The following is a 15,840-nucleotide window of genomic DNA, read 5'->3' on the forward strand; positions in this document are numbered from 1 at the left end:
CGAAATGAACAAGGATCCTGGTACTTGTGGCCCCTGACATTGCAAAATACACCAGGATCCTGCAGTATGCGGGCTTTCCAATCAAAAATACACCAGGATCTAGAGGTATGCTGTCCATCTGAACCCAAATATACCCAGATCCTGGTCTTTTTCGCCCTCTTGTGCGAAATAAACAAGGATCCTAGTACTTGTAGCCCCTGACATTGCAAAATACACCAGGATCTGGCCGTGTGCGGCCCTGCAGATTAAGAAAACACCAGGATCTAGAGGTATGCTGTCCATCTGAACCCAAATACACCCAGATCCTGGTCTTTTTCACCCTCCTGCGCGAAATAAACAAGGATCCTGGTGCTTGTGGCCCCTGACATTGCAAACAGACCAGGATCCTGCAGTATGCGGGCTTTCCAATCAAAAATACACCAGGATCTAGAGGTATGCTGTCCATCTGAACCCAAATACACCCAGATCCTGGTCTTTTTCGCCCTCCTGAGCGAAATAAACAAGGCTCCTGGTGTTTGTGGCCCTGACATTGCAAACAGACCAGGATCCTGCAGTATGCGGCCCTGCACATTAAAAATACACCAGGATCTAGAGGTATGCTGTCCATCTGAACCCAAATACACCCAGATCCTGGTCTTTTTCGCCCTCCTGTGTGAAATAAAAAAGGATCCTGGTGCTTGTGGCCCCTGACATTGCAAACAGACCAGGATCCTGCAGTATGCGGCCCTGCAGATCAAACATACACCAGGATCTAGAGGTATGCTGTCCATCTGAACCCAAATACACCCAGATCCTGGTCTTTTTCACCCTCCTGTGCGAAATAAACAAGGATCCTGGTACTTGTGGCCCCTAACATTGCAAAATACACCAGGATCTGGCAGTGTGCGGCCCTGCAGATTAAAAATACATCAGGATCTAGAGGTATGCTGTCCATCTGAACCCAAATACACCCAGATCCTGGTCTTTTTCACCCTCCTGTGCGAAATGAACAAGGATCCTGGTACTTGTGGCCCCTGACATTGCAAAATACACCAGGATCCTGCAGTATGCGGGCTTTCCAATCAAAAATACACCAGGATCTAGAGGTATGCTGTCCATCTGAACCCAAATATACCCAGATCCTGGTCTTTTTCGCCCTCCTTGTGCGAAATAAACAAGGATCCTAGTACTTGTAGCCCCTGACATTGCAAAATACACCAGGATCTGGCCGTGTGCGGCCCTGCAGATTAAGAAATACACCAGGATCTAGAGGTATGCTGTCCATCTGAACCCAAATACACCCAGATCCTGGTCTTTTTCGCCCTCCTGAGCGAAATAAACAAGGCTCCTGGTGCTTGTGGCCCCTGACATTGCAAACAGACCAGGATCCTGCAGTATGCGGGCTTTCCAATCAAAAATACACCAGGATCTAGAGGTATGCTGTCCATCGGAACCCAAATACACCCAGATCCTGGTCTTTTTCACCCTCCTGCGCGAAATAAACAAGGATCCTGGAGCTTGTGGCCCCTGACATTGCAAACAGACCAGGATCCTGCAGTATGCGGCCCTGCAGATCAAAAATACACCAGTATCTAGAGGTATGCTGTCCATCTGAACCCAAATATACCCAGATCCTGGTCTTTTTCGCCCTCCTGTGCAAAATAAACAAAGATCCTGGTACTTGTGGCCCCTGACATTGCAAAATACACCAGGATCTGGCCGTCTTCGGCCCTGCAGATTAAAAATACACCAGGATCTAGAGGTATGCTGTCCATCTGAAACCAAATACACCCAGATCCTGGTCTTTTTCGCCCTCCTGTGCGAAATAAACAAGAATCCTGGTACTTGTGGCCCCTGACATTGCAAAATACACCAGGATCTGGCCGTTTGCGGCCCTGCAGATTAAAAATACACCAGGATCTAGAGGTATGCTGTACATCTGAACCCAAATACACCCAGATCCTGGTCTTTTTCGCCCTCCTGCGCGAAATAAACAAGGATCCTGGTGCTTGTGGCCCCTGACATTGCAAACAGACCAGGATCCTGCAGTATGCGGGCTTTCCAATCAAAAATACACCAGGATCTAGAGGTATGCTGTCCATCTGAACCCAAATACACCCAGATCCTGGTCTTTTTCACCCTCCTGTGCGAAATAAACAAGGATCCTGGTGCTTGTGGCCCCTGACATTGCAAAATACACCAGGATCTGGCCGTGTGCGGCCCTGCAGATTAAAAATACACCAGGATCTAGAGGTATGCTGTCCATCTGAATCCAAATACACCCAGATCCTGGTCTTTTTCGCCCTCCTGTGCGAAATAAACAAGGATCCTGGTGCTTGTGGCCCCTGACATCGCAAACAGACCAGGATCCTGCAGTATGCGGGCTTTCCAATCAAAAATACACCAGGATCTAGAGGTATGCTGTCCATCTAAACCCAAATACACCCAGATCCTGGTCTTTTTCGCCCTCCTGTGCGAAATAAACAAGGATCCTGGTGCTTGTGGCCCCTGACATTGCAAACAGACCAGGATCCTGCAGTATGCGGCCCTGCAGATCAAACATACACCTGGATCTAGAGGTATGCTCTCCATCTGAACCCAAATACACGCATATCCTGGTCTTTTTCACCCTCCTGTGCGAAATAAACAAGGATCCTGGTGCTTGTGGCCCCTGACATTGCAAACAGACCAGGATCCTGCAGTATGCAGGCTTTCCAATCAAAAATACACCAGGATCTAGAGGTATGCTGTCCATCTGAACCCAAATATACTCAGATCCTGGTCTTTTTCACCCTCCTGTGCGAAATGAACAAGGATCCTGGTACTTGTGGCCCCTGACATTGCAAAATACACCAGGATCCTGCAGTATGCGGGCTTTCCAATCAAAAATACACCAGGATCTAGAGGTATGCTGTCCATCTGAACCCAAATATACCCAGATCCTGGTCTTTTTCGCCCTCCTGCGCGAAATAAACAAGGATCCTGCTACTTGTGGCCCCTGACATTGCAAACAGACCAGGATCCTGCAGTATGTGGGCTTTCCAATCAAAAATACACCAGGATCTAGAGGTATGCTGTCCATCTGAACCCAAATACACCCAGATCCTGGTCTTTTTCGCCCTCCTGTGCGAAATAAACAAGGATCCTCGTACTTGTGGCCCCTGACATTACAAAATACACCAGGATCTGGCCGTGTTCGGCCCTGCAGATTAAAAATACACCAGGATCTAGAGGTATGCTGTCCATCTGAACCCAAATACACCCAGATCCTGGTCTTTTTCGCCCTCCTGTGCGAAATAAACAAGGATCCTGGTACTTGTGGCCCCTGACATTGCAAAATACACCAGGATCTGGCCGTTTGCGGCCCTGCAGATTAAAAATACACCAGGATCTAGAGGTATGCTGTCCATCTGAACCCAAATACACCCAGATCCTGGTCTTTTTCGCCCTCCTGCGCGAAATAAACAAGGATCCTAGTGCTTGTGGCCCCTGACATTGCAAACAGACCAGGATCCTGCAGTATGCGGGCTTTCCAATCAAAAATACACCAGGATCTAGAGGTATGCTGTCCATCTGAACCCAAATACACCCAGATCCTGGTCTTTTTCACCCTCCTGTGCGAAATAAACAAGGATCCTGGTGCTTGTGGCCCCTGACATTGCAAAATACACCAGGATCTGGCCGTGTGTGGCCGTGCAGATTAAAAACACACCAGGATCTAGAGGTATGCTGTCCATCTTTACCCAAATACACCCAATTCCTGGTCTTTTTCACCCTCCTGTGCAAAATAAACAAGGATCCTGGTGCTTGTGGGCCCTGATATTGCAAACAGACCAGGATCCTGCAGTATGCGGCCCTGCAGATCAAACATACACCAGGATCTAGAGGTATGCTCTCCATCTGAACCCAAATACACCCAGATCCTGGTCTTTTTCGCCCTCCTGTGCGAAATAAACAAGGATCCTAGTGCTTGTGGCCCCTGACATTGCAAACAGACCAGGATCCTGCAGTATGCGGCCCTGCAGATCAAACATACACCAGGATCTAGAGGTATGCTCTCCATCTGAACCCAAATACACGCAGATCCTGGTCTTTTTCGCCCTCCTGCACGAAATAAACAAGGATCCTGGTGCTTGTGGCCCCTGACATTGCAAACAGACCAGGATCCTGCAGTAGGCGGCCCTGCAGATCAAACATACACCAGGATCTAGAGGTATGCTGTCCATCTGAACCCAAATACACCCAGATCCTGGTCTTTTTCACCCTCCTGCGCGAAATAAACAAGGATCCTGGTGCTTGTGGCCCCTGACATTGCAAACAGACCAGGATCCTGCAGTATGCAGGCTTTCCAATCAAAAATACACCAGGATCTAGAGGTATGCTGTCCATCTGAACCCAAATACACCCAGATCCTGGTCTTTTTCACCCTCCTGCGCGAAATAAACAAGGATCCTGGTGCTTGTGGCCCCTGACATTGCAAAATACACCAGGATCCTGCAGTATGCGGGCTTTCCAATCAAAAATACACCAGGATCTAGAGGTATGCTGTCCATCTGAACCCAAATATACCCAGATCCTGGTCTTTTTCGCCCTCCTGCGCGAAATAAACAAGGATCCTGGTACTTGTGGCCCCTGACATTGCAAACAGACCAGGATCCTGCAGTATGCGGGCTTTCCAATCAAAAATACACCAGGATCTAGAGGTATGCTGTCCATCTGAACCCAAATACACCCAGATCCTGGTCTTTTTCACCCTCCTGTGCGAAATAAACAAGGATCCTGGTGCTTGTGGCCCCTGACATTGCAAAATACACCAGGATCTGGCCGTGTGTGGCCGTTCAGATTAAAAATACACCAGGATCTAGAGGTATGCTGTCCATCTTTACCCAAATACACCCAATTCCTGGTCTTTTTCACCCTCCTGTGCGAAATAAACAAGGATCCTGGTGCTTGTGGCACCTGACATTGCAAACAGACCAGGATCCTGCAGTATGCGGGTTTTCCAATCAAAAATACACCAGGATCTAGAGGTATGCTGTCCATCTGAACCCAAATACACCCAGATCCTGGTCTTTTTCGCCCTCCTGCGCGAAATAAACAAGGATCCTGGTGCTTGTGGCCCCTGACATTGCAAACAGACCAGGATCCTGCAGTATGCGGGCTTTCCAATCAAAATTACACCAGGATCTAGAGGTATGCTGTCCATCTGAACCCAAATACACCCAGATCCTGGTCTTTTTCGCCCTCCTGTGCGAAATAAACAAGGATCCTAGTGCTTGTGGCCCCTGACATTGCAAAATACACCAGGATCTGGCCGTGTGCGGCCCTGCAGATTAAAAATACACCAGGATCTTGAGGTATGCTGTCCATCTGAACCCAAATACACCCAGATCCTGGTCTTTTTCACCCTCCTGCGCGAAATAAACAAGAATCCTGGTGCTTGTGGACTCTGACATTGCAAACAGACCAGGATCCTGCAGTATGCGGGCTTTCCAATCAAAAAAAAAACCAGGATCTAGAGGTATGCTGTGCATCTGAACCCAAATACACCCAGATCCTGGTCTTTTTCGCCCTCCTGTGTGAAATAAACAAGGATCCTGGTACTTGTGGCCCCTGACATTGCAAAATACACCAGGATCTGGCCGTTTGCGGCCCTGCAGATTAAAAATACACCAGGATCTAGAGGTATGCTGTCCATCTGAACCCAAATATACTCAGATCCTGGTCTTTTTCACCCTCCTGTGCGAAATAAACAAGGATCCTGGTACTTGTCGCCCCTGACATTGCAAAATACACCAGGATCTGGCCGTGTGCGGCCCTGCAGATTAAAAATACACCAGGATCTAGAGGTATGCTGTCCATCTGAACCCAAATACACCCAGATCCTGGTCTTTTTCACCCTCCTGTGCGAAATAAACAAGGATCCTGGTACTTGTGGCCCCTGACATTGCAAACAGACCAGGATCCTGCAGTATGCGGCCCTGCAGATTAAAAATACACCAGGATCTAGAGGTATGCTGTCCATCTGAACCCAAATACACCCAGATCCTGGTCTTTTTCGCCCTCCTGTGCGAAATAAACAAGGATCCTAGTGCTTGTGGCCCCTGACATTGCAAAATACACCAGGATCTGGCCGTGTGCGGCCCTGCAGTTTAAAAATACACCAGGATCTTGAGGTATGCTGTCCATCTGAACCCAAATAAACCGAGATCCTGGTCTTTTTCACCCTCCTGCGTGAAATAAACAAGGATCCTGGTGCTTGTAGACCCTGACATTGCAAACAGACCAGGATCCTGCAGTATGCGGGCTTTCCAATCAAAAAATAAAACAAGGATCTAGAGGTATGCTGTGCATCTGAAACCAAATACACCCAGATCCTGGTCTTTTTCGCCCTCCTGCGCGAAATAATCAAGGATCCTGGTGCTTGTGGCCCCTGATATTGCAAACAGACCAGGATCCTGCACTATGCGGGCTTTCCAATCAAAAATACACCAGGATCTAGAGGTATGCTGTCCATCTGAACCCAAATACACCCAGATCCTGGTCTTTTTCGCCCTCCTGCGCGAAATAAACAAGGATCCAGGTACTTGTGGCCCCTGACATTGCAAAATACACCAGGATCTGGCCGTGTGCGGCCCTGCAGATTAAAAATCCACCAGGATCTAGAGGTATGCTGTCCATCTGAACCCAAATACACCCAGATCCTGGTCTTTTTCGCCCTCCTGTGTGAAATAAACAAGGATCCTGGTACTTGTGGCCCCTGACATTGCAAAATACACCAGGATCTGGCCGTGTGTGGCCGTTCAGATTAAAAATACACCAGGATCTAGAGGTATGCTGTCCATCTTTACCCAAATACACCCAATTCCTGGTCTTTTTCACCCTCCTGTGCGAAATAAACAAGGATCCTGGTGCTTGTGGCCCATGATATTGCAAACAGACCAGGATCCTGCAGTATGCGGGCTTTCCAATCAAAATTACACCAGGATCTAGAGGTATGCTGTCCATCTGAACCCAAATACACCCAGATCCTGGTCTTTTTCGCCCTCCTGTGCGAAATAAACAAGGATCCTAGTGCTTGTGGCCCCTGACATTGCAAAATACACCAGGATCTGGCCGTGTGCGGCCCTGCAGATTAAAAATACACCAGGATCTAGAGGTATGCTGTCCATCTGAACCCAAATACACCCAGATCCTGGTCTTTTTCGCCCTCCTGCGCGAAATAAACAAGGATCCTGGTGCTTGTGGCCCCTGACATTGCAAACAGACCAGGATCCTGCAGTATGCGGGCTTTCCAATCAAAAATACACCAGGATCTAGAGGTATGCTGTCCATCTGAACCCAAATACACCCAGATCCTGGTCTTTTTCACCCTCCTGTGCAAAATAAACAAGGATCCTGGTGCTTGTGGCCCCTGACATTGCAAAATACACCAGGATCTGGCCGTGTGCGGCCGTGCAGATTAAAAATACACCAGGATCTAGAGGTATGCTGTCCATCTTTACCCAAATACACCCAATTCCTAGTCTTTTTCACCCTCCTGTGCGAAATAAACAAGGATCCTGGTGCTTGTGGCCCCTGACATTGCAAACAGACCAGGATCCTGCAGTATGCGGGCTTTCCAATCAAAATTACACCAGGATCTAGAGGTATGCTGTCCATCTGAACCCAAATACACCCAGATCCTGGTCTTTTTCGCCCTCCTGTGCGAAATAAACAAGGATCCTAGTGCTTGTGGCCCCTGACATTGCAAAATACACCAGGATCTGGCCGTGTGCGGCCCTGCAGATTAAAAATACACCAGGATCTTGAGGTATGCTGTCCATCTGAACCCAAATACACCCAGATCCTGGTCTTTTTCACCCTCCTGCGTGAAATAAACAAGGATCCTGGTGCTTGTGGACCCTGACATTGCAAACAGACCAGGATCCTGCAGTATGCGGGCTTTCCAATCAAAAAAAAAAACCAGGATCTAGAGGTATGCTGTCCATCTGAAACCAAATACACCCAGATCCTGGTCTTTTTCGCCCTCCTGCGCGAAATAAACAAGGATCCTGGTGCTTGTGGCCCCTGACATTGCAAAATACACCAGGATCTGGCCTTTTGCGGCCCTGCAGATTAAAAATACACCAGGATCTATAGGTATGCTGTCCATCTGAACCCAAATATACCCAGATCCAGGTCTTTTTCACCCTCCTGTGCGAAATAAACAAGGATCCTGGTACTTGTCGCCCCTGACATTGCAAACAGACCAGGATCCTGCACTATGCGGGCTTTCCAATCAACAAAACACCAGGATCTAGAGGTATGCTGTCCATCTGAACCCAAATACACCCAGATCCTGGTCTTTTTCGCCCTCCTGCGCGAAATAAACAAGGATCCTGGTACTTGTGGCCCCTGACATTGCAAAATACACCAGGATCTGGCCGTGTGCGGCCCTGCAGATTAAAAATACACCAGGATCTAGAGGTATGCTGTCCATCTGAACCCAAATACACCCAGATCCTGGTCTTTTTCGCCCTCCTGTGTGAAATAAACAAGGATCCAGGTACTTGTGGCCCCAGACATTGCAAAATACACCAGGATCTGGCCGTGTGCGGCCCTGCAGATTAAAAATACACCAGGATCTAGAGGTATGCTGTCCATCTGAAACCAAATACACCTAGATCCTGGTCTTTTTCGCCCTCCTGAGCGAAATAAACAAGGATCCTGTTACTTGTGGCCCCTGACATTTCAAAATACACCAGGATCTGGCCGTTTGCGGCACTGCAGATTAAAAATACACCAGGATCTAGAGGTATGCTGTCCATCTGAACCCAAATACACCCAGATCCTGGTCTTTTTCGCCCTCCTGCACGAAATAAACAAGGATCCTGGTGCTTGTGGCCCCTGACATTGCAAACAGACCAGGATCCTGCAGTATGCGGCCCTGCAGATCAAACATACACCAGGATCTAGAGGTATGCTCTCCATCTGAACCCAAATACACCCAGATTCTGGTCTTTTTCACCCTCCTGCGCGAAATAAACAAGGATCCTGGTGCTTGTGGCCCCTGACATTGCAAACAGACCAGGATCCTGCAGTATGCAGGCTTTCCAATCAAAAATACACCAGGATCTAGAGGTATGCTGTCCATCTGAACCCAAATATACTCAGATCCTGGTCTTTTTCATCCTCCTGTGCGAAATGAACAAGGATCCTGGTACTTGTGGCCCCTGACATTGCAAAATACACCAGGATCCTGCAGTATGCGGGCTTTCCAATCAAAAATACACCAGGATTTAGAGGTATGCTGTCCATCTGAACCCAAATATACCCAGATCCTGGTCTTTTTCGCCCTCCAGTGCGAAATAAACAAGGATCCTGGTACTTGTTGCCCCTGACATTGCAAAATACACCAGGATCTGGCCATGTGCGGCCCTGCAGATTAAGAAAACACCAGGATCTAGAGGTATGCTGTCCATCTGAACCCAAATACACCCAGATCCTGGTCTTTTTCACCCTCCTGCGCGAAATAAACAAGGATCCTGGTGCTTGTGGCCCCTGACATTGCAAACAGACCAGGATCCTGCAGTATGCGGGCTTTCCAATCAAAATTACACCAGGATCTAGAGGTATGCTGTCCATATGAACCCAAATACACCCAGATCCTGGTCTTTTTCGCCCTCCTGTGCGAAATAAACAAGGATCCTAGTGCTTGTGGCCCCTGACATTGCAAAATACACCAGGATCTGGCCGTGTGCGGCCCTGCAGATTAAAAATACACCAGGATCTAGAGGTATGCTGTCCATCTGAACCCAAATACACCCAGATCCTGGTCTTTTTCGCCCTCCTGCGCGAAATAAACAAGGATCCTGGTGCTTGTGGCCCCTGACATTGCAAACAGACCAGGATCCTGCAGTATGCGGGCTTTCCAATCAAAAATACACCAGGATCTAGAGGTATGCTGTCCATCTGAACCCAAATACACCCAGATCCTGGTCTTTTTCACCCTCCTGTGCAAAATAAACAAGGATCCTGGTGCTTGTGGCCCCTGACATTGCAAAATACACCAGGATCTGGCCGTGTGCGGCCGTGCAGATTAAAAATACACCAGGATCTAGAGGTATGCTGTCCATCTTACCCAAATACACCCAATTCCTAGTCTTTTTCACCCTCCTGTGCGAAATAAACAAGGATCCTGGTGCTTGTGGCCCCTGACATTGCAAACAGACCAGGATCCTGCAGTATGCGGGCTTTCCAATCAAAATTACACCAGGATCTAGAGGTATGCTGTCCATCTGAACCCAAATACACCCAGATCCTGGTCTTTTTCGCCCTCCTGTGCGAAATAAACAAGGATCCTAGTGCTTGTGGCCCCTGACATTGCAAAATACACCAGGATCTGGCCGTGTGCGGCCCTGCAGATTAAAAATACACCAGGATCTAGAGGTATGCTGTCCATCTGAACCCAAATACACCCAGATCCTGGTCTTTTTCACCCTCCTGCGTGAAATAAACAAGGATCCTGGTGCTTGTGGCCCCTGACATTGCAAACAGACCAGGATCCTGCAGTATGCGGGCTTTCCAATCAAAAAATACACCAGGATCTAGAGGTATGCTGTCCATCTGAAACCAAATACACCCAGATCCTGGTCTTTTTCGCCCTCCTGCGCGAAATAAACAAGGATCCTGGTGCTTGTGGCCCCTGACATTGCAAAATACACCAGGATCTGGCCGTGTGCGGCCCTGCAGATTAAAAATACACCAGGATCTAGAGGTATGCTGTCCATCTGAACCCAAATACACCCAGATCCTGGTCTTTTTCGCCCTCCTGTGCGAAATAAACAAGGATCCTGGTACTTGTGGCCCCTGACATTGCAAAATACACCAGGATCTGGCCGTATGCGGCCCTGCAGATTAAAAATACACCAGGATCTAGAGGTATGCTGTCCATCTGAACCCAAATACACCCAGATCCTGGTCTTTTTCGCCCTCCTGTGCGAAATAAACAAGGATCCTGGTACTTGTGGCCCCTGACATTGCAAAATACACCAGGATCTGGCCGTGTGCGGCACTGCAGATTAAAAATACACCAGGATCTAGAGGTATGCTGTCCATCTGAACCCAAATACACCCAGATCCTGGTCTTTTTCACCCTCCTGTGCGAAATAAACAAGGATCCTGGTACTTGTGGCCCCTGACATTGCAAATCAGACCAGGATCCTGCAGTATGCGGCCCTGCAGATTAAAATACACCAGGATCTAGAGGTATGCTGTCCATCTGAACCCAAATACACCCAGATCCTGGTCTTTTTCGCCCTCCTGCGCGAAATAAACAAGGATCCTGGTGCTTGTGGCCCCTGACATTGCAAACAGACCAGGATCCTGCAGTATGCGGCCCTGCAGATCAAAAATACACCAGGATCTAGAGGTATGCTGTCCATCTGAACCCAAATACACCCAGATCCTGGTCTTTTTCACCCTCCTGTGCGAAATAAACAAGGATCCTGGTGCTTGTGGCCCCTGACATTGCAAAATACACCAGGATCTGGCCGTGTGCGGCCCTGCAGATTAAAAATACACCAGGATCTAGAGGTATGCTGTCCATCTGAACCCAAATACACCCAGATCCTGGTCTTTTTCACCCTCCTGCGCGAAATAAACAAGGATCCTGGTGCTTGTGGCCCCTGACATTGCAAACAGACCAGGATCCTGCAGTATGCGGGCTTTCCAATCAAAAATACACCAGGATCTAGAGGTATGCTGTCCATCTGAACCCAAATACACCAGATCCTGGTCTTTTTCGCCCTCCTGTGCGAAATAAACAAGGATCCTGGTACTTGTGGCCCCTGACATTGCAAAATACACCAGGATCCTGCAGTATGCGGGCTTTCCAATCAAAAATACACCAGGATCTAGAGGTATGCTGTCCATCTGAACCCAAATACACCCAGATCCTGGTCTTTTTCGCCCTCCTGTGCGAAATAAACAAGGATCCTGGTACTTGTGGCCCCTGACATTGCAAAATACACCAGGATCTGGCCGTGTGCGGCCCTGCAGATTAAAAATACACCAGGATCTAGAGGTATGCTGTCCATCTGAACCCAAATACACCCAGATCCTGGTCTTTTTCACCCTCCTGCGCGAAATAAACAAGGATCCTGGTGCTTGTGGCCCCTGACATTGCAAACAGACCAGGATCCTGCAGTATGCGGGCTTTCCAATCAAAAATACACCAGGATCTAGAGGTATGCTGTCCATCTGAACCCAAATACACCCAGATCCTGGTCTTTTTCGCCCTCCTGCGCGAAATAAACAAGGATCCTGGTGCTTGTGGCCCCTGACATTGCAAACAGACCAGGATCCTGCAGTATGCGGGCTTTCCAATCAAAAATACACCAGGATCTAGAGGTATGCTGTCCATCTGAACCCAAATACACCCAGATCCTGGTCTTTTTCGCCCTCCTGCGCGAAATAAACAAGGATCCTGGTGCTTGTGGCCCCTGACATTGCAAAATACACCAGGATCTGGCCGTGTGCGGCCCTGCAGATTAAAAATACACCAGGATCTAGAGGTATGCTGTCCATCTGAACCCAAATACACCCAGATCCTGGTCTTTTTCGCCCTCCTGTGCGAAATAAACAAGGATCCTGGTACTTGTGGCCCCTGACATTGCAAAACAGACCAGGATCCTGCAGTATGCGGGCTTTCCAATCAAAATACACCAGGATCTAGAGGTATGCTGTCCATCTGAACCCAAATACACCCAGATCCTGGTCTTTTTCGCCCTCCTGTGCGAAATAAACAAGGATCCTGGTACTTGTGGCCCCTGACATTGCAAAATACACCAGGATCTGGCCGTGTGCGGCCCTGCAGATTAAAAATACACCAGGATCTAGAGGTATGCTGTCCATCTGAACCCAAATACACCCAGATCCTGGTCTTTTTCACCCTCCTGCGCGAAATAAACAAGGATCCTGGTGCTTGTGGCCCCTGACATTGCAAACAGACCAGGATCCTGCAGTATGCGGCCCTGCAGATCAAAAATACACCAGGATCTAGAGGTATGCTGTCCATCTGAACCCAAATACACCCAGATCCTGGTCTTTTTCGCCCTCCTGTGCGAAATAAACAAGGATCCTGGTGCTTGTGGCCCCTGACATTGCAAACAGACCAGGATCCTGCAGTATGCGGCCCTGCAGATCAAAAATACACCAGGATCTAGAGGTATGCTGTCCATCTGAACCCAAATACACCCAGATCCTGGTCTTTTTCGCCCTCCTGTGCGAAATAAACAAGGATCCTGGTGCTTGTGGCCCCTGACATTGCAAAATACACCAGGATCTGGCCGTGTGCGGCCCTGCAGATTAAAAATACACCAGGATCTAGAGGTATGCTGTCCATCTGAACCCAAATACACCCAGATCCTGGTCTTTTTCACCCTCCTGTGCGAAATAAACAAGGATCCTGGTGCTTGTGGCCCCTGACATTGCAAACAGACCAGGATCCTGCAGTATGCGGGCTTTCCAATCAAAATTACACCAGGATCTAGAGGTATGCTGTCCATCTGAACCCAAATACACCCAGATCCTGGTCTTTTTCGCCCTCCTGTGCGAAATAAACAAGGATCCTAGTGCTTGTGGCCCCTGACATTGCAAAATACACCAGGATCTGGCCGTGTGCGGCCCTGCAGATTAAAAATACACCAGGATCTAGAGGTATGCTGTCCATCTGAACCCAAATACACCCAGATCCTGGTCTTTTTCACCCTCCTGCGCGAAATAAACAAGGATCCTGGTGCTTGTGGCCCCTGACATTGCAAACAGACCAGGATCCTGCAGTATGCGGGCTTTCCAATCAAAAATACACCAGGATCTAGAGGTATGCTGTCCATCTGAAACCAAATACACCCAGATCCTGGTCTTTTTCGCCCTCCTGCGCGAAATAAACAAGGATCCTGGTGCTTGTGGCCCCTGACATTGCAAAATACACCAGGATCTGTTCGTGTGCGGCACTTCAGATTAAAAATACACCAGGATCTAGAGGTATGCTGTCCATCTTACCCAAATACACCCAATTCCTGGTCTTTTTCACCCTCCTGTGCGAAATAAACAAGGATCCTGTGTAGAAAGTCTCTTGCTGGTCCAGGCGGTGGAGCCCTGCCCCCACCAGCTAAGAGCTCCTGTTCTTCCTTTTTTTTTCTTTCTTCAGCAGGCTTTTTTCCTACAGCTCACTAGAGCCAGGGCTGTTTAAACACAGGTTAATTTACAGCCAGGCCTTTCTCACACCTCTCACTAGAGCCAGGCTGTTTTAAACACAGTCCCCAAAATATAGCCAGGCTTTTCAAACACAGTCTCAAAATATAGCCAGGCTTTGCAAACACAGTCCCCAAAAAGGTAGCCAGGCTTTTCAAACACAGTCTCAAAATATAGCCAGGCTTTGCAAACACAGTCCCCAAAAAGGTAGCCAGGCTTTTCAAACACAGTCTCAAAATATAGCCAGGCTTTGCAAACACAGTCCCCAAAAAGGTAGCCAGGCTTTTCAAACACAGTCTCAAAATATAGCCAGGCTTTGCAAACACAGTCCCCAAAAAGGTAGCCAGGCTTTTCAAACACAGTCTCCAAAATGTAGCCCGGCTTTTCAAACACAGTCTCCCAAAATGTAGCCCGGCTTTTCAAACCCAGTCTCCCAAAATGTAGCCCGGCTTTTCAAACCCAGTCTCCCAAAATGTAGCCCGGCTTTTCAAACACAAGCCCAAAATATAGCCAGGCTTTGCAAACACAGTCCCCAAAATGTAGCCAGGCTTTTCAAACACAGTCTCCCAAAATGTAGCCCGGCTTTTCAAACCCAGTCTCCCAAAATGTAGCCAGGCTTTTCAAACACAGGCCCAAAATATAGCCAGGCTTTGCAAACACAGTCCCCAAAATGTAGCCAGGCTTTTCAAACACAGTCTCAATGGCAGCACTGCTTTTTCCAATACAACCCTACTTGCAGTGAGGCTCCTTTAAACCCAGTCCCAATGGTAGTAAGGTTCTTTTGCAGCAATGCTCTTTTAAACACAGTCCCCATTTGCAGCACTGCTTTTCCAAATACAGCCCTACTTGCAATAAGGCTCTTTTAAACACAGTCCCAATCGCATTCAGGCTTTGTGCGGGGTCAAAGCCTCGGGTCCCACCCTCTTGGTCAGCCTTATTCTCCTGACCTCCTCCCGCTTGACCCGGGCCGCCCACTATACCTCCGGCTCTGACTGAGTCAGAGCCAACAGCTCCATGGGTTCCTCTGGTACATCCTCTGGTTCTCCTTGTTCCATCTCCTCTGGCTCATCTCCCTCTTTCTCCTCAGGAGCCCAGTCCATTTTCTCCTCTCCCCACCCCTCTTGCAGCTGATTCCCTTTTTCCTCATTAACCGGGCTCTGGGGCTTTTCTTTCCCCGCCCACTTATTCCACCACCTTTTCCACCAAGGTGGAGCCTCAGCTTTCTCCCTTTTTGGTTGGCCCCCTTCTGGAGCTTCTGGGATGTGCACCCTATTTCTCCTCTTTACTAGGTGCTCTCCTGGGGCTTTCTAGGACTTGTAGTTTTCTACCCTTATGTCCCTCTTGGGCAGGATCAGACCCTCCCCAGTATCTTCTTTCCTTTTTTGGTAGCTGGGGTTCCTCCCCAGCCTATTTCTTCCTGCAGGCTCCTTACCATACTCCTTACACTTGGTGCTTGTGGCCCCTGACATTGCAAAAAGACCAGGATCCTGCAGTATGCGGGCTTTCCAATCAAAATTACACCAGGATCTAGAGGTATGCTGTCCATCTGAACCCAAATACACCCAGATCCTGGTCTTTTTCGCCCTCCTGTGCGAAATAAACAAGGATCCTAGTGCTTGTGGC

Source organism: Microcaecilia unicolor, chromosome 8 (genome assembly GCF_901765095.1).
Source record: "Microcaecilia unicolor chromosome 8, aMicUni1.1, whole genome shotgun sequence".
NCBI lineage: Eukaryota > Metazoa > Chordata > Amphibia > Gymnophiona > Siphonopidae > Microcaecilia > Microcaecilia unicolor.